General features: G+C 46.6%; 1 long non-coding RNA gene across 2 annotated transcripts; it reads right to left on the minus strand.

The window, feature by feature from the left end:
• Nucleotides 1-3,158: 3,158 nt before the first annotated feature.
• Nucleotides 3,159-18,319, minus strand: LOC311591467. Of its 2 annotated transcripts, none has more exons than XR_014777112.1 (3): nt 18,213-18,319; nt 10,020-10,094; nt 3,159-3,298 (listed from the first exon to the last, which is right to left on the minus strand). It is a non-coding gene; the product is annotated as an uncharacterized lncRNA (long non-coding RNA). The 2 variants fall into 2 exon arrangements; XR_014777113.1 differs by lacking the exon at nt 18,213-18,319 and adding an exon at nt 10,184-10,224.

Below are 18,319 nucleotides of genomic sequence, written 5' to 3' on the forward strand. Positions count from 1 at the left end.
CTTGCAAATGCTTTATTTAGGGTTACTATATACATGTACACATATAAATATAAGCATGTAGATTTACATTTTGTCTTGGAAATTTGTATTTTAATAAACTCTTCCCATAGAAAGGGGAAACAAAAGAAAAGTCTAAGTTTGGGGCCAGTTTTCCCATCTCATACTGTGACATAGCAGCCCTGTGCATACTTTTTTGAATTTAGTGGTTGTTACAGCATTTAGCTGGGCCCTTTCCAGAAACAGCTGACAGGCATCTTGTATCCAGAGAGGCCTGAGCTGCAGCTGCTGTCAAGTTTCCATTCTCTATCAAGAAGAGTTTTGTTCCTTCCTCCATTTTGCCTGCCTGTGCCTTAGTGCTCCATCCCTTGGCTTTCTCCCCCCTCTCTCCCTGATCTTCTGTAGAGAAAGCATGGAAAACCATGATCACCATTACCCACCATGCAACCTGGTCCATGACAACAACCAAAACAAAATCAGAGAAAGTCCAAGTGTCCTGTGCCATGGCACCTTGGAGAGAGACCATAGCAGTCTCTATTTTTTAATTTAGATGGCAAATTTCATTCCCCATCTCTACTTGTAAGTTTTCTGGCCTCTCGGTGCCAGTTTCTAACCTCGCCGCCTCTGGAGCCACCATTGCTCTGTGAGAGTCAGGCCACAAGCAGCAGCCAACCTGGTCGTATTAAGTCCTTTCCCTTTATCTCCCATGTGCCCACAGGAAGCTGCCTTTGTCTGTGGGTGAGAAGAGGAGTCTCTCTTAAAGAGACGTGAGGGAGACAGTTTTTCATTCAAAAGGATTTTGGTTTTAAGCTTGGGCACTTTGACTAAGAACCTTCCTTTCACACAAGACTTCCCAGACTTAGATTCAATCCCCATATTTTGCCACTATTTTATTACCATGAATAGTTAGTATCGAGTCCAATATTCAATAAATCCTCCTTTATTTGTTAATCAGTAATATCCCCCCAAATAATCCCACATCGAGACAACGATTCCTTTAGAGTTGAGCACAAAGGTGACCGTGATAATGAACCTATTACCCACTGTCAGGTGCTCTTCCTCCCAGGCCAGGTAGCAGGCACTGGCTTTATTCTCTTTGCTGGACCCTGTCCTTCCTCCTCCTTTGCTTCTCCTTCTCCTTGAGTGTCAGGTGCTGTGATCTCACGCTCTTCCGCTTGCTTGCATAGTCCTCCTCTACATCTCTTAGCCTACTTGGGTGAAGCTACGGTATTTGGTGCAGCCTGGCTGGAAGATGCATCCATCTCTTACTTGGCCTGGCCGGATGATGCATCCATCTCTGGCATCGACTGGATGGATGATTCAGCTGTCACTGGCATGGCCTGGCTGGAAGGTAAATTCAGCACTTCCTCTCGAGGATAATTAAAGTGGTGGCTATGGTTTAGTTCTGTGTAGTAATCAATTTGAGAATGAAAGTGCTCCTGTCTGGTCCCTCATCAGGACAGCCACAACAAAATCGGACATTCCCTGTCATAGTCGTGAACAAACCAGGGCATTGCAACATGCCTTCCTCAGAAACATGTTTCCAGACAAGCTGAAATCCAGAAACTGGCTTCAAAACTCCAGCTTGATGTCACCACGGTGGAGGTTTGTGTTTGGAGCGTCTCTCAGGGTCATCACCTAGTCCAGGGTTTCCTGTGGGCTTTGTTTTTGTTCTTGTCATTTAATGTTTTAAAATGATCCATGTGTATGTGTGCACACCTCCTTCTCTGTATGTGCAGCAAACATGCCTGGTGCCTGAGGACGCTACAGGAGGCTGTCGTTTCCCATGGAGGCGGAGTCGCAGGTGGTTGCTAGACCTGGTTGGTTGATGCTTGTGTCAATACTGTGACCAGGTTGGGTGATCTAACAGTCACAGGAAAGGCCTGGCTGGATGCTGCATCCCTCACTGGCATGACCTGGCTGGATGATTCACCCGTCACTGGCATGGTCTAGTTGGTTGGTTATTGTGTCAATAGCCTGGCCAAGATGGGTGATCCTAACCCTTTCTGGCAAGGCCTGGCTGGATGAATCACCACTCACTGGCATGGGCTGGCTGGTTGGTGCTCTTCTCATTTGCTTGGCTTGGATGCATGATGCAGACCTCACTGGAACAGCCTAGTTGTGTGATGCTCCTCCCATTTCAGTCACCACAGCGAACTCTACCAGAGACAAATTACACTCTTCACATCCTCTCCAGGACAGCACTTGCTCTTGATAATTAAACCAGATCTGAAAAGAAAGAGTAGTATTGAATATTTTTTAGAAATCATTCAAATTTTTAAAGGTGCTTAATTTATATATTTAATATGCACAGTTAGATATATATGGTTTTGTTTTTGTGTTTTGATCCAAGGTTTCTCTGTGTTACCCTGGCTGTTATAGAATTCATTCTGTAGACCAAGGCGGTCAAAGATACACTGAGAAAACCTGTCTCAAAAAAAGAAAACATAAAAAGGAACAAAAAAGACAAGAAGGAAGGAAGAAAAAAAGCCATTTAGCCCTGTGAGCTTAGAGCCAGGCCTACATTCACAATGGAGATCTTGTATTTATAACCCTCTAGGGAGCCTTAGCTTATAACAAAAAGTGAGTGGTTGTGAAAGTAACCACCCATTCCTTTGTAGAATCCATTCCTGAACAATACATCGGCCAGTAACAGGACTTGTTTAAAGAAAACACAGTGCAAGGAACAACAGCCCTCACCATTCATCCAAGCACCGAGATCCCAGAGGAAGAAGTAACACTATCAATTTGAGGCCATCCTGGTCTACAGAGTGAATCCCAGACAAGCAAGGCTACACACAGAAACTCTGTCCCAAACAAAGGAAAGAGCAGCCTTGGATATGTCAGCTGTTCTCTCATGAAAGCAAAAGGCAGTGGAACTGGAGAGATGGCTTGGTGGTTAAGCGCACTTGCTGTTCTCACAGAAAACCCGGGTTCCATTCCCAGCACCCAGCACATGCAACTCTGCCTCCATGGGACACGACAGCCTCCTCTAGCGTCCTCAGGCACCAAGCATGTTTGCTGCACATACACAGAAGGAGGTATGCACACACACACATGGATCATTTTATAACATTAAGTGACAAGAACAAAACAAAGCCCACAGGAAACCCTGGACTAAGTGATGACCCTGAAAGACGCTCCATACACAAACCTGCACCATGGTGACTCAAGCTGGAGCCTTGATGCCAATTCCTGAATTTCCTCATTATCTGGAACCATGTTCCTGCGGAAGGCGTGTTCCAGTGCTCTGAGTTGTTCATCACTTAATATGAAAGAGAATTCCAGAGTTGGAGCTGGCCTGTGGAGGGAAGAGGCAAGAGCACTTTCATTCTTAAATTGTTTACTATGCCAAGCTAAACCGTAGCCACCACTTTACATTAAAATTTGTTAATGTTGTTGGGTTTTGTTTGGTTTGGGTTTTTTGTTTGTTTGTTTGTTTTTTGGTATGACAGCGTTCTCTGTGTAGCCCTGCTTGCTCTGTGGACCAGGCTTGGGAAAGTTGTTTTTTCTCTCCTGAGCTGTGGCATGAGATGCGAGCTGTACACAAGCTTTAGGAGCACATGGCTTGGGCGGGTCCCAGAGAGTTTACATATAACTACCCCAAGCCTAGGCTGGAAGCTTCGAGCCTCCAAACAGTCTCACCTTCTGCACACCCTGACCTTGAAGGCTGCAGCTTTCATCCTCCATTTGCTAAGCTAAACCTACAATGTTTTCAGCCTCTGAGACTTATTGCTGAATAAATTCACCCTTTCTGCTTCTCTCTGAACACTGGCTGGTTCCAGTCAGCTGTTCTGCCTCAAAAGGCCTCTGCTAGCTCAGGGCTTCAATCTGGCCTCTCTCTGCTTATCACTATATTGCTCTGCTTGGGAACCCTGCCTCTGATGGCCGCCGCACTCAGCTACACCAAACTCTACCGTACCCAGAGCTCTACTGTAATACCTTCCGGAACTCACTTGCTCTTGCACGGGCTGCTCTGGGTTCTTGTGAAAACTGGTCATACCTTACCTCTGACTTGTAGTGAATGCAAACATGTTTTTGGTTTGATCCCAAGGTTGGGATGTGAAACAGGCTTGTGAGACTGTGTGTTGTGTGTGTCCCCTGGGACCAGACTTGTCAGAGAATAGGTGTTGTTTGTCCATTACCAGAGGAGTGACCTCTTGTGGGCCCATGTTCTTTGCCAAATGAAAAACATCCTAGTGTACACACGCATGCTTACACACACACACACACACACACTCACACACACACTCACACACACACTCACATGAAAAAGAGCCTGGACTCTCTTGGATTTTGCTGGTGGCTGTTTAATGCTCCAATTAAAGATGCTCTTAGAAATACAAAAGCCACCCTAAATCCACTTCCATTGAGTTTGGACCCCTACATTGAGCAGGGTGAGGTAGTACACACCTTGAATTCCTGCACTAGGGGAGGCAGAGGTAGGTGGATATCTTTGAATTGGAGGCCAGACTGGTCGAAGAAACTCTTCCAGTATAGACAAGGCAGCACACAGAAACCCAGTTCTCAGAAGATAGATGGAAAGAAAGAAGGACAGAATGAAAGAAAGAGAGAAAGAAAAGAAAACCCGCCCTGGTCAGCTGGTGTAGACCACACCTTTAATCTCTTCATGCTGAAGCCAGAGGCAGACAGATGTGTTGGAATTCTGTGTGACCACTCTCTGTAGTTCCAGCTGACCTGGAACTCACACAGACCTTCCTTCCGCTGCATCCAAGCACCAGAATTAAAAATATAAACCACCACTCCCTATTAATAATCTGAAAGAAAGAAAGAAAGAAAGAAAGGAGGAAGGAAGGAAGGAAGGAAGGAAGAACACAGCCTTGTGAGGACTGGAGGAAGGACCCTCATGTTTACAATATCAAAGGAAATGTAAATTAGTGTGACCACTCAAGAAACCAGTATGGAAATTCAAGACATGAAATTTGAATTTCCATATGATCCAGCTGTCCCATCCTTCAGCATATATCCAAAAGAACTAAATATGAATGCCAGAGGGTTCCATGAACACCCAATTGGACTGTGGCCTTAATTCACCAGTCTGGCCTCGAACTCAAGAGATTTGCCTGCTTCTGCCTCCCAAATGCTGGGATTAAAGGCTTGTGCTGCCACCACCTGGCTAAATATATTTTTAAGGGTACATTGAATATCTCATGGGACTGTAGAGATGGCTCTGTGGCTAAGAGCCCTGGCTGCTCTTACAGATGACCTCAGTTCTGTCCCCAGCTCCCACATGAACCTGTTCACAACATTTAGCTCCAAGGGCCCCAGTATAGATCATATTCTGCTCTTGGAAACGAGTCCTGTGTGGTTCCCAGCACCCATGACTTCTGACTCAGGGACCCCTAACCCTCTTCTGGTCTCGGGGACACTCAGAATACAGCCCCCCCCCCACACAAACACACATTAAAATGTCCAAATACAATTAATTTTGTTAAATAAAATAGAGGGAACTGGGGAGTGTCACAATGTGGGAGGGTCCTCAGAACCTATATAAACACGGATACAGTGTGTGGATCCATGTGTGGCCCAAGCACTTCTAGACATGAGAGGTGGAGGCCGAAGAACTGACAACTCTCAGGCTGGCTATCCTGATGTCCACAGCAGCAAACCAGACACCGTTTCTTAAACAGGTAGAAGCCAAAGACTGACACTCACAGCTCTACACACACACACACACACACACATACACACTCGAAGATTTTTTCACTTAAAACAGTAGTAAAGAGAAAGTATTATCACATCAAAAAAACAAGAAACATGATTTTTAAAAAATAGACCTGCAGAGATGGCCTAGCAGTTCCAAGTGCACACTGCTTTACCAGGGCACACGAGTGCACTTCCCACACTGGGGCAGTGACAGCCACCATATCCCCAGCTCCATGGAATCCGGCTCCTGTGGCCTCTTCAAATGCCTGTGCTCACATGCACATCTCCACACAGAGACAAGCCAATGAGCACGTACTTGGCAATAAAATAACCCTTTAAAGGGGCTGGAAAGATGGCCCAGCAGTGGAGAGTGTCTACTGCTCTTGCAGAGCGGACCCCATGGAGACGCTCACAACTGCTCAGAACTCCAACCTCAGAGGATCTGATGCCTCTGGCCTCCATGTGTACCTGTGTTCAGATAAACATAGACATAGACACAAACACTACAGAGAGAAAGAGAGAGAGAGAGAGAGAGAGAGAGAGAGAGAGAGAGAGAGAGAGAGAAGGAGAGAGAGAGAGAAGGAGAGAGAGAGAGACAGACTGACAGACAGACTGACAGACACAGAGAGAGACAGACACAGAGACAATAAAACATATTTAGGTCCAGGAGGTGTTGGCTCACACCTTTAATCCCAGCACGGCAGAGGCAGAGGCAGAGGCAGGCAGATCTCTGTGAGTTGGAGGCTGGCTTTTTCTTACAGAGCGATTTCCAGGTTAGCCAGGGCTACACAGAGAAATCTTGCCTTGAAAAACCAATAAATAAATAAGACTAGAACATTTTCATTCATTTTTGGTTTTGTTTTTGTGTTTTCAACTATACAAAGATTTTTTATTTATAAACAATACAGTAGGCAGCATTCTATCCTTAAATGTTATTTCCCAAAAAACATAAGTTTCTTTTTGCTTGGTTCAATTTTTTTTTTTTTTTTTTGGTTTTTCGAGACAGGGTTTCTCTGTGTAGCCCTGGCTGTCCTGGACTCGCTTTGTAGACCAGGCTGGCCTTGAACTCACAGCAATCTGCCTGCCTCTGCCTCCCGAGTGCCGGGATTAAAAGCGTGCGCCACCAGGCCCGGCTGTTTGGTTCAATTTTAAAGAAAAAAAAATTTAAATGCTGAGTTTAGGGCTGAAAAAGATGGCTCAGGGGTTAAGAGTACTGTCTGCTCTTCCAGAGGTCCTGAGTTCAATTCCCTGCAACCACAGGGTGACTCACAACCATCAATAAAGTGACCTGGTGCCCTCTTCTGGCTTGCAGGTGGACATGCAGGCAGAGCACTGTAGACAGAAGAAATTAAGAAATCCTTTTTAAAAGTCGTGAACATTTTTAAAAATTAAAAACAATTTAAAAAGTAAAAAACAGTGAGTTTTACAATACCACACTCCTTTAATCTCAGCAAGCAAGAGGCAGGGGCAAGTGTTACCATAGTTAAGAATAATACAATTTGGTGCTGGAGAGAAGCAAACACCCCACCAACTGAGCCACTTGCTGCTCTTGCAGAGGAGCCCAGTTTGCTTCCCAGCACCTGCAAGTGCCTCAGAACCATGCATGACTCTGTGTGCACAGGACCTGACGCCCTCTCTCACCTCCTTGGACAAATCACAGACGTGGTACACAGACAGAGACACAGGCAAACACTCCTATGTAGAAAAGTACTGATAATGTTATTTGTTGACTTGATTACATCTAGAATTAACCAAAACCCAAGCAACTGGGCACACCCTGAGGGTTAGATTTCTTGGGGCTGGGCGTGGGAGTGGGGGGGTGTTTGTTTGTTTGCTAGATTACAAGAGCTGTGGCACCTGCCCCACCTCGATGTCCATCAAGGGCAAGGGACTGCGGATTTAACACACAATAAAACAGCGGGTCCTTTATGCCCAGAGCAGCAGCAGCAGCTTTCTTTTTTTTTTTTTTTTAAAGATTTATTTATCACATATACAGTGCTCTGCCTGCATGTACACCTGCAGGCCAGAAGAGGGCACCAGATCTCACAATAGATGGTTGAGAGCCACCATGTGGTTGCTGGGAATTGAACTCAGGACCTCTGGAAGAGCAGAGGGTACTCTTAACCGCTGAGCCATCTCTCCAGCCTCAACAGCAGCAGCTTTTATTCAGTGTCCAAAGAGCCTTTTTATAGGCAGGAAAACAGGAATGCCTCTCGCAGGTGAAATCCCTCAAGTCGTGATGGCCCACAGGAGGAGAGGGGTGCGTTCTCAGAGCAGTAAACATGACTAGCTAACCAACATAACCACAGACATGGAAGCTGCTAGAAACAGGACATGAAACAGCAAGACAGGCAGGCAGCCCAGTCGGGCCTGGTTCCCACAAAGAGCTAGAAGTCTCACCCTAATTCCAAACCCTTAGAAACCCCCGCTTGCCCAGCCTGTGATGGGAGGAGACACCTTTAAGGCCCTTGCTTTGGAGCCAGAGGAGGACAGACCACTGTGAGTCATGTGTCTACTCACTGTAGTTCTGGGTGACCTGGAACTCATACAAATCCTCCTGCCTCTGCCTCCCAAGCACTAGAATTAAATATATGTGCCACCACACCCGGCCAATAATCTAAAAGAAGGAAGGAAAGAAAGAAGGGAGGATTTAGAAAGGAAAATTCAGGTGAGGATCAGCGGGAAATTTATTCCTACTTACACTACCAGTGAACATAGAAAAGAATGTGACCACTACAGACACTACTGTAGATTTACTCAGAAAGAAAAATTAGAATTATCATCTGAGCCATGGGTACCACCCCTCAGCATGTATCTGGAAACACTGAAATCAGAAGGCCAGAGGGTACCTGAGCACACATGTTGACTGTGGCACTGAAATCAGAAGGCCAGACAGTTACCTGAGCACACATGTTGACTGTGGCCTTACTCACAGCAGCCAAGAGGCGGAATCGGCCTAGATGTCCATCAGTGAGTCAGGGGATGAACAAACTGAGGTCTAACGCACTGGGAAGCTGTATTCAGTGACAAGGCAGAGCAAACTGTGGTGTGTGCAGGCAACAGGGTGGACCTGGAGACCATTCTGTTCAGCTAATTAAGCCAGACTCACAAAGCCCACATTCCTCTCCACTGAGGCAGGTAAACTAACAATAATAATATTAGCAAGGCATTGTGGTAACTTAAAGGTTAACCTCAGCACTCAGGAAGCAGAGACAGGTGAATCTATGCAAGTTTGAAGAGCCAGGTGTGGTGTTGCACGCCTTTAATCCCAGCACTCAGGAGGCAGAGGAAGGCGGATCGCTGTGTGTTTGAGGCCAGCCTGGCATACAAAGTGAGTCCAGGACAGCCAAGGCTACACAGAGAAAACCCTGTCGAAAGAAAGAAAGAAAGAAAGAAAGAAAGAAAGAAAGAAGGAAAGAAAGAAAGAAGGAAAGAAAGAAAGGGCTAGTGTGGTCTACAAAAAAGTACCAGGACACTCAGGGCTACACAGAAACTGTCTCCCCCACATCAATACAGGGAAAGAAAAAGAAAGACAAAGAAAGATGGGAGAACAATTAGAGAGGTGGACAGTGTCTTGAATACTTTAATTAAGGAGAAAATAGGATCCAATGTGTATAAAAACATCAAACTCATTATTTTCTACAATTAATAGATGCCAACAGCTATTACAACTGTTCTTAAAATTGCAATGCAGGTGATGGAAAAGTGTGTGTGTGTGTGTGTGTGTGTGTGTGTGTGTGTGTGTGTGTGTGTGTGTCCCTGGCTGCCCTGGAACCAGCTCTGTAGACCAGCCTGGCCTCAACCACAGAGATTTGCATCCGTCGCCTTGGGAGTGCTGGGGTTAGAGGCATGTGCTACCACCTGGACAAATGTGCTTTTTTATGATTTTATGGGACTGTAGAGATGACACTGCTCTTACAGAGGACCCCAGTTCTTCTCCCAGCACCCACATGAGCCAGTCCACAACCTTAGCTCTGAGAGCACCAGTATAGATCTCACCTTGTTCTTGCAAAGAAGTTCAGTTGGGTCCCAGCACCCAAGATTCTGACGCAGGGATCCCTCGCCCTCATCTGGTCTCCAGGAACACGCGAGATCCCCCACCCACACACACATACTGGTGGTTAGTTCAAATAATGAAAAGCGGCCTGCAGCGTGGCTCAGCGGTGCAATCCTTACACAGGAAACCAAAGAAACAGAAAGTGACAACACAGTACCACAAGATTGGAAAGATGGGGAGAAAGCAATCTGTGGCCCCGTGGGATCTCGCTGTGGAACCCCGAGAGAATCTGGACACTTCTGGTGCTGGACCAGCCGCAGCCTTCTGCACCCAAGCCTGGCCCCTGCCCTTGACTCACCTGACATCGCGTCTCTCTGACTGGGTCAGTCCTTTGCTTCGGAACCCCAAGACTGTGCCGTCAGCGACGCAGGACCTGTAATTTAAAAAAAATGATATCTCAGTCATCAGGCCCCAACCCCAACCCTCCCTAATGCAGGAGCGATAATCCTTTTCAGTACTCACCGTACAAAATACCTGTTTCTATACCTAGGACCCTGAGGTGGGAAGAAAAATCCTAACCAGCGAGCGGGAGGCGTGGTGGCACATGCTTTTAAGCCCGGCACTCAAGGAGGCAGAGGCACCTGGGTCATTGTGAGGTGGATGCCACCTGGTCTACAAATTGAGTTCCAGGACAGCCAAGGCTACAAACGGAGTCCATGCCTCATGGGGGGAAAAGTAAGGGGGAAAAATGAAAAAAAAGAAAAAATGGATGTAGGCGGCTCATGACATGGTCAACTAAAAACAAAAACAACAACAACAACAACAAAAACCTCTTAGCCAAAAAGTTCTGTTTTTCAACGTGAAAACAATACCTAGGACTCCAGGTGTCACTTCATACAGCGAAATCGGGAGCCACTAAAATACAGCTCACCTGAGCCCCAACAAGTGTTAAAACAAAGTTACAAACGAGGCACAGTGGTGTCGGCCTGGAATCCCAATATCGAGCAGGTGGAGGTAGAAGAACCAGTTTGAGGCCAGCGTCACCAGCACTGAATGGTTGAAGCCAGCCTGCTGCGTGCTCCCCTGTTTCTAAAGTAACCCTGACAGCCAGGCCCTGCAGGGCTCACTTCCTGTTTTGTTTGTTTGTTTGGTTTAGGTTTTTTTTTTTTTTTGAGACAGAGTCTCTCTCTGTGTAGTGCTGGCTGTCCTGGACTCACTTTGTAGACCAGGCTGGCCTTGAACTCACTTCTAACGCCAGCACTTGAGAGGCAGATGCAGAGGAATCTCTGTGTATTCCAAGCAGAATTGTTCCACATACAGAGTTCCAGGACAGACAGCCACACATGAGACTCTATTTTAAAAACAACCACAAGCATACATACCTAAGTACATAAAACATACATACATATGTACACACACAGAGATACATACAAATTTATCCACATATCAAGTAGATGGACAGGTGCCCAGATAATATATGTTTCAAGAATCTGAAATCTGGTTTCCCACAGTCCTGCCCCCAAGGAACTCAGCCACAGGCACAGGAAGATGCAGGGACTGCCTCTGCAGCCTTGAACACAGCCATGGGAGGACCCGTTGGTACAGATTCTGGCAATGGCAACTAATATCCCAAACCAGAAATGATGGTGGAATTCAGAACGCTTCCCCCACAGCCTGTGGACACAGGGCAGCGGTTGCTGAGGTGGGGAGGCAATCTAGTAGGCACAGCCACAGGGGCCCAAGAGAACTTTTTACCTGGGAAAACTGAAGCCCGTGATGATTCACCTCAGTCTCTGGCAGCTCCACCAGCTGCTACTTTCTATGTGTGTCTGAGTCTCTGTGTGTTTCCTGTGTTCTGGTGCCCACAGAGGGCACGGGATCCCCTGGGATTGAAATTACAAGCAATCGTGAGCCACCATGTGGATGCTGGGATCCAAATCAGGGTCTTCTTACAGAGCGGCAGGCTCTACACACATGTCACCAAAAACGACAGGTTTTGTTTGTTTGTTTGGGCTTTTTTATTTTTAAAGCAGACGGTCTCTCTGTGTACTTCTGGATGTCCTAGAATTGGCTTGTAGACCAGGCTGGCCTCAGCCTCACAGAGGTCCCCCTGACTCTTCCTCCTGAGTGCTGGCATTAAAGGCTTCCACCACCATCACCTGACAAGTGTTAGGCTTCCTGAAACAGGGTCTCACTACACAGCCCTCCAAATGGGACCTGCAAATCGCCATTCATTGTCCTGAGCCTGAAGTCACTGTGACTTTGAGGAACAGCAGAGCCTTGAAAGTAGATCCCAAACAAGCCCAGAACTAAAGAAAGAAAAGCCATCTCCTGAGAAACTGCTTTTCTCCTGAGGCAATTACACCTTGCTAAACTGATGAATCATATAAACACTTAAGTGCACACACACACACACACACACACACACACACACACACACACACATACACACACTGAAAACTTTAAAACTAGTATGTTGATACCCGGAGTGTGGGTTTCCACCTTTGAGCTCAGGCTGCCCAATGTGTCTGTGTTAAATCCCAGCCTCACCTCTATTTGGTGTTTAGAGACAGTGGCAGAGCCTAGTGTGTTGTGCTGGGACTCTTAACAAAAGAATGTTTATATATTTATTTTGTGTTTATGAATGCTGTAATTGCATGGATATCTGCATCCCAGAAGAGGTCCTAAGACCCTATTATAGATGTTTGTGTGTGTGTGTGTGTGTGTGTGTGTGTGTGTGTGTGTGTGTGTACACAAGTGCATATATAAGCCATCTATGTAACAAGGTGTATTTCCTTGAGGGGAAAGGCCGTTTCTCAGGACATGGCCTTTCTTGCTTTAGTGCTGCACTAGTTCAGGATCTGCCTTCAAGGCTCTGCTCAGGGGCAGAGGATTTTCCTAGATCCCACACTGACAGCCTGGGGGCGTGGCTCAGTGGGAAAGCACCTCCCTAGACTCCCCCAGTGAGGGGGAAGGGACATGGCTCAGTGGGGAGCCCCTTCCTAGACTCCCTGGTGAGGAGTTGGGGTTGTGGCTCAGTGATAGGGACCTGTGAGGGGCTGGGGTTATATCTCCACAATAGCAAACCCAGCCTAGTATGCTGGAGACTCTCCACTTTAGCCTCAGCAGAGGAGAAGTTAATAGAAGACTGGGATTAAAGGCTGTGCCATCATGTCCTGCAAACCCATGGATTTTAGAATACATCTTTGATAAACTCTGCAGCTGAGGGTAATACATGTTCCAGAGTTTCAGCTTTCCACGTGTGCTAATGACGGTGTTGCTGAGGCCCATTACCTGCCACAGGTGGTTGGCAGACTTGGATTCTATGTGGAGGATAAAGTTTTGTTTAGGGAAACCTTGTTAACCTATTAACATGTCTGTGCCAAGTCCACTTTCTTTTTTCTTTCCCTAAATCACACTACAGCAAATGAGTATCTGTGATTCAGTTAAGAGAGCTTGAAAAAATGTGCAGTGGTGGCGCACACCTGTAATCCGAGCACTCAGGAGGCAGAGGCAGGCGGATCGCTGTGAGTTCGAGGCCAGCCTGGTCTACAAAGTGAGTCTAGGACAGCCAAGGCTACACAGAGAAACCCTGTCTCAAAAAACCAAAAAAAAAAAAAAAAAAAGAAAGAAAGAAATTAAGTCTTTGGAAACATGTCACCAGGATGTTAGCATTGCTTGCAAATGCTTTATTTACGGTTACTATATACATGTACACATCTAAATATAAGCATGTAGATTTGCATTTTGTCTTGTAAATTTTTATTTCAATCAATTCTTCCCATAGTAATAGGAAACAAAAGAAAAGTCTAAGTTTGGGGCCTGTTGTCCCCTCTCACACTGTGACATAGCAGCCCTGTGCATACTTTTAATTTAGTGGTTGTTACAGCATATAGCTGGGCCCTTTCCAGAAATAGCTGACAGGCATCTTGTATCCAGAGAGCCCTGAGCTGCAGCTGCTGTCAAGTTTCCATTCTCTATCAGGAAGAGTTTTGTTCCCTCCTCCATTTAGCCTGCCTGTACCTTAGTGCTCCAACCCTTGGCTTTCTCCCCGTCTCTCCCTGATCTTCTGTAGAGAAAGCATGGAAAACCATGATCACCATTACCCACACTGCAACCTGGTCCATGACAGCAACCAAAACAAAGTCAGAGAAAGTCCAAGTGTCCTGTGCCATGGCACCTTGGAGAGAGACCATAGCAGCCTCTATTTTTTAATTTAGATGGCAATTTTCATTCCCCATCTCTACTTGTAAGTTTTCTGGCCTCTTGGTTCCAGTTTCTAACCACGCGGCCTCCGGAGCCACCATTGCTCTGTGAGAGTCAAGCCAGAAGCAGCAGCCAACCTGGGTGTGTTAAGTCCTTTCCCTTTATCTCCCATGTGCCCACAGGAAGCTGCCTTTCTCTGTGGGTGAGAAGAAGATTCTCTCTTTTGTTTGTTTGTTTGGTTTTTCAAGACAGGGTTTCTCTGTGGTGCCTTGACTGTCGTGGACTCACTTTGTAGACCAGGCTGGCCTCGAACTCACAGCGATCCGCCTGCCTCTGCCTCCTGAGTGCTGGGATTAAAGGCGTGCGCCACCACACCCGGCGAAGAAGAGTCTCTCTTAAAGAGACGTGTGGGAGACAGTTTTTCATTCAGACGTATTTCGGCTTTCAGCTTCGGTTCTTTGGATAAGAGACTGCCTTTCACTCAAGTCTTCTCAAATCAAGCCCCGTGTTTAACCACTTTTTTATTACTATTAATAATGAATATTCAGTCATATGTTTAATAAAACCTCCTTTATTGTTAACCAATAATATCCTCCAGATAATTATACATTGAGGCAATGAGTCATCAAAAGTTAAGCACAAAGCTGAACATGATAATTAACCTATTATCCCACTATCAGTGACTCTCCCTCCCATCCAAGGTCCCAGGCACTTGCTTTCTTCTCTTCTGTGGATTCTGTCCATCCTCTTCCTCTCCTGCACCTTCTCCCAAAGGTGCTGGGATCTCACGCTTTTCCCCTAGCTTGTGTAGGTCTCCTCTCCCTGTCTTAGTCTGCTTGGATGAGGCTCTTCTCTGTGGTTTGGCCCGGAACAATGTTCCTCTCCCTGGCTTAGGCTGGCTGGCTGATGCTACTGTCTCTGCTGCAGCCCGGCTGGATGAAGCATCCATAACTTGCATGGCCTGGTTGGATGGTGCTCTTCTCTGTGGTCTGGCTTCTTTGAATAATGTTCCTCTCTGTGTCTTAGGCAGGGTGGACAATGCTGTTCTCTCTGGTGCAGCCAAGCTGGATGATGCATCCATAACTGGCATAGTCTGGTTGGATGATGTTCCTCTCATTAGCTTGGTCTGTTTGGATGATGTCTCCATCACTGACATGGACTGTTTGGATGTAGACTCCATCAGTGGCATGGTCTGGTTGGATGATGCATCCATCACTGGCATGGCCTGGTTGGATGATGCATCCATCACTGGCATGGCCTGGTTGGGTGATGCATCCATCACTGGCATGGCCTGGTTGGGTGATGCATCCATCACTGGCATGGCCTGGTTGGATGATGCAGGCATCGGTGTCATGGCCTGGTTGGATGACGCACCCATCATTGGCATGGTCTGGGAGGAGGGTGCTCCTCTCATTTGCGTGGCCTCCTTGAATATTCTCAGAAATGAACTTCTCTGATTTTCTGTCATATTTGTCATCACTAGGTCTCGATAACACTTAAACCATTCCTGAGAGAAAGGATAGTTTTCATCTTTTTAAGAAATGATTCATCAAGCTAGGCGGTGGTGGCAGATGCCTTTAATCCTAGCACTTGGGAGGCAGAGGCAGGTGGATTGTTGTGAGTTTGAGGCCAGCCTGGTCTACAAAGCGAGTCCAGGACAGTCAAGGCTACACAGAGAAACCCTGTCGTGAGAACCACCACCCCCAAAAAAAGGAAAGAAAAAGAAATGATTCATCATTTTTAAGGAGCTTTAATTTATATACTTAATATATATAATAAATTTTTATATGGTTTTGTTTTTGCTTTTGTTTTGTTTTGTGTTTCTTTCTTATTTTTGGTTTTTCTAGACAGAGTCTCTCTGTGTGGCCTTGGCTGTCCTGGACTCACTTTGTAGACCAGGCTGGCCCCGAACTCACAGCGATCTGCCTGCCTCTGCCTCCCTGTTTTTGATTTTTGAGACAGGGTTTCTCTGTGTAAACCTGTCTGTTCTGGAATTCACTATGTAGAAGAAGCTGGCCTCTAACACAAAGTTGTGTCTGCCTCTGCCTACCAAGGGCTAATGTATAACACGGATGCTGTCACACAGATATTTTTTCATTGTTATTTTTAGTTGCGCTTCGGTGCACCTGGTTGCAGTGCCTATAGAGAGGAGAAGGGGACATTAGGGCACCTCTGGCTGGATATACAGGTGGCTCTGAGCCACCAGGCCAGTGCCGTCACAGGAACAGTCATTGCCCTTAAACACTGAACCACCTCCCCAGCCCCAGACATTTATCTTTCACTCAGTTTTTGAGACAGGGCCAGTATAGTCTGTGCCAGGGATAGAACCCAGGACTTTTTGAAAGTCAAGGCCATCAACTAACACCATCACCTTTAGCCAGAGAGCTGGATAATAAAGTGATGAGTCCAGAGGAGAAATGTCCCATCCTCAGGTGAGAAAGCAGGTTACTAATCTCTCACAGATATTTAATATGCTCTCTCAGCCTCCCTGTCCTTGGTCCCTGAGGTAGATGATTTGAGACTCTGTCAGTGGCTGGAGCAGACAGGGTGCTCCCACCCTAGATCACAAGACAGTAAGAAAAGATGGCTCTGGACTGTCAAGGACAATATTCTGAGCCCTGTGTGGTGGCCTACTCCAGTAGCCCAGTTCATGGGAAATAGAGGCAGAAGAGACAGGAGTTCAGGGCCATCCTCAGCTATGCAAGTGTGAGGCTAGCCCAGGCTAAATATGACTCTGCCCCAAATAAAAGGAAGCAATAGAAAATAAATAAATAAATAAATAGTAAAAATAAAAAAGCAACCTACTCCCACATGCTTTGTTTTATCAATACAACACAGGAGAAGACAGGAACCAGCTCCTCTAAGAAAGGGCCCTAGCCAGTCCATAGTGGGGCATGCCTTTAAATCCTGGATTCAGGAGGCAGAGGCAGGTAGATCCCTGAGTTCAAGGCCAGACTGGTCTACAGAGTAAGTTCCAAGGCCGTCAGGGATAGAAAAACACAGTGTGCAGGGAACAGAACAAGAAAGAATAAAAAGAAGGGAAGGAAAGAAGGAGAGAGGAAGGGAGAGAGAGGGAAACAAAGATTCCCACTGAGCCCTGTTGGCCTCAAGTCAGGCTTGCCTTCACACTGCACAGCTGGTATGTGTAACCCTCTAGGGAGCCTCCGTGTATCTGAATAAAGTTGGTGGGTAAGCAAATAAACAACTCAGGAGCTAGAGAAATGGGTCAGAGGTTGGGAGCACTGTGTGCTCCTCCAGAGGTCCTGAGTTCGATTCCCAGCAACCACATGGTGGCTCACAGCCATCTACAATGAGATCTGGCGCCCTCTTCTGGCCTGCAGGTGTACATGCAGGCAGAGCACTGTATACATAATAAATAACCACATCTTTAAAAAAAGAAAAGAAAAGACAAAGCTCATTCCTCTCTAGCATCCATTCCTGGACAACGCCACGGTCAACAAACAGGAATTATTTGATTTTAAAAAGTGCAGCCACTTGTGCTACCATCACTCAGGAGGCAAAGGCACGAGCCAGCCTGACCTACATAGCAAGTTCCAGGCCATCCAAGGCTGCACAGTGATACCCTACATCCGTAATACAGTCATATCAATGCATTATTGACAGTGAAACATGGGCATATGCCTGTAACGCAGCACTTTGGGAGGTGACAGCAGGAAGACCCTGAGATCAAGACAGGCCTTAGAGCCGGGCGACATTGGCACATGCTTTGAATCCCAGCCCTCGGGAGGCAGAGGCAGGCACATTTCTGTGGGTTCCAGGCCAGCCTAGCCTACAGAGTGAGTTCTAGGACAGCCAGGCTGCACAGAGAATCCCTACCTCAAAAAACAAATAAATAAAAGGCTAGCCTTAGATCTGTGAGATACTCTCCCATGAAATAAAAAGGGGATGGAACTGGAGAGATGGCTTAGTGGTTAAGAGCGCTTGCTGATCTTGCAGAGGATCCAGGTTCCATTCCCAGCATCCACCACCTGTACCTCGGCCTCCATGGGATAGGACAGCCCCTTCTAGCCTCACTGGGCACCAGGCATGCACATGGTGCACAGATAGAGAAAGCATGCACACATACATATGAAAAATGTACATTTTTTTTTTTTAGTTTTTTGAGACAGGGTCTCTCTGTGTAGCCTTGGCTGTCGTGGAGCCTGTACATCTGACTGGCCTCGAACTCACAGCGATCCACCTGCCTCTGCCTTCCAAATGCTGGGATTAAAGGCATGTGCCACCACGCCCGGCTAAATTTACAACTTTACATGACTAGAAGAAAGCAAAGCCCACAGGAGGCCCTGGGCTAGCTGACTACCCTGAGACACACCCAGGCACCAACCTCCACTACCATGTCCTTTAGCTGGAGTCTTGAGGCCAGTTGCTGGATTTCCTGTAGGTCTGGGAACATGGTCCTGTAGAAGGCATCTTGCAGTGCCAAGTGTTGCT

The sequence above is a fragment of the Acomys minous genome (genome assembly GCF_964271855.1).
Source record: "Acomys minous genome assembly, chromosome: 20".
Classification (NCBI taxonomy): domain Eukaryota; kingdom Metazoa; phylum Chordata; class Mammalia; order Rodentia; family Muridae; genus Acomys; species Acomys minous.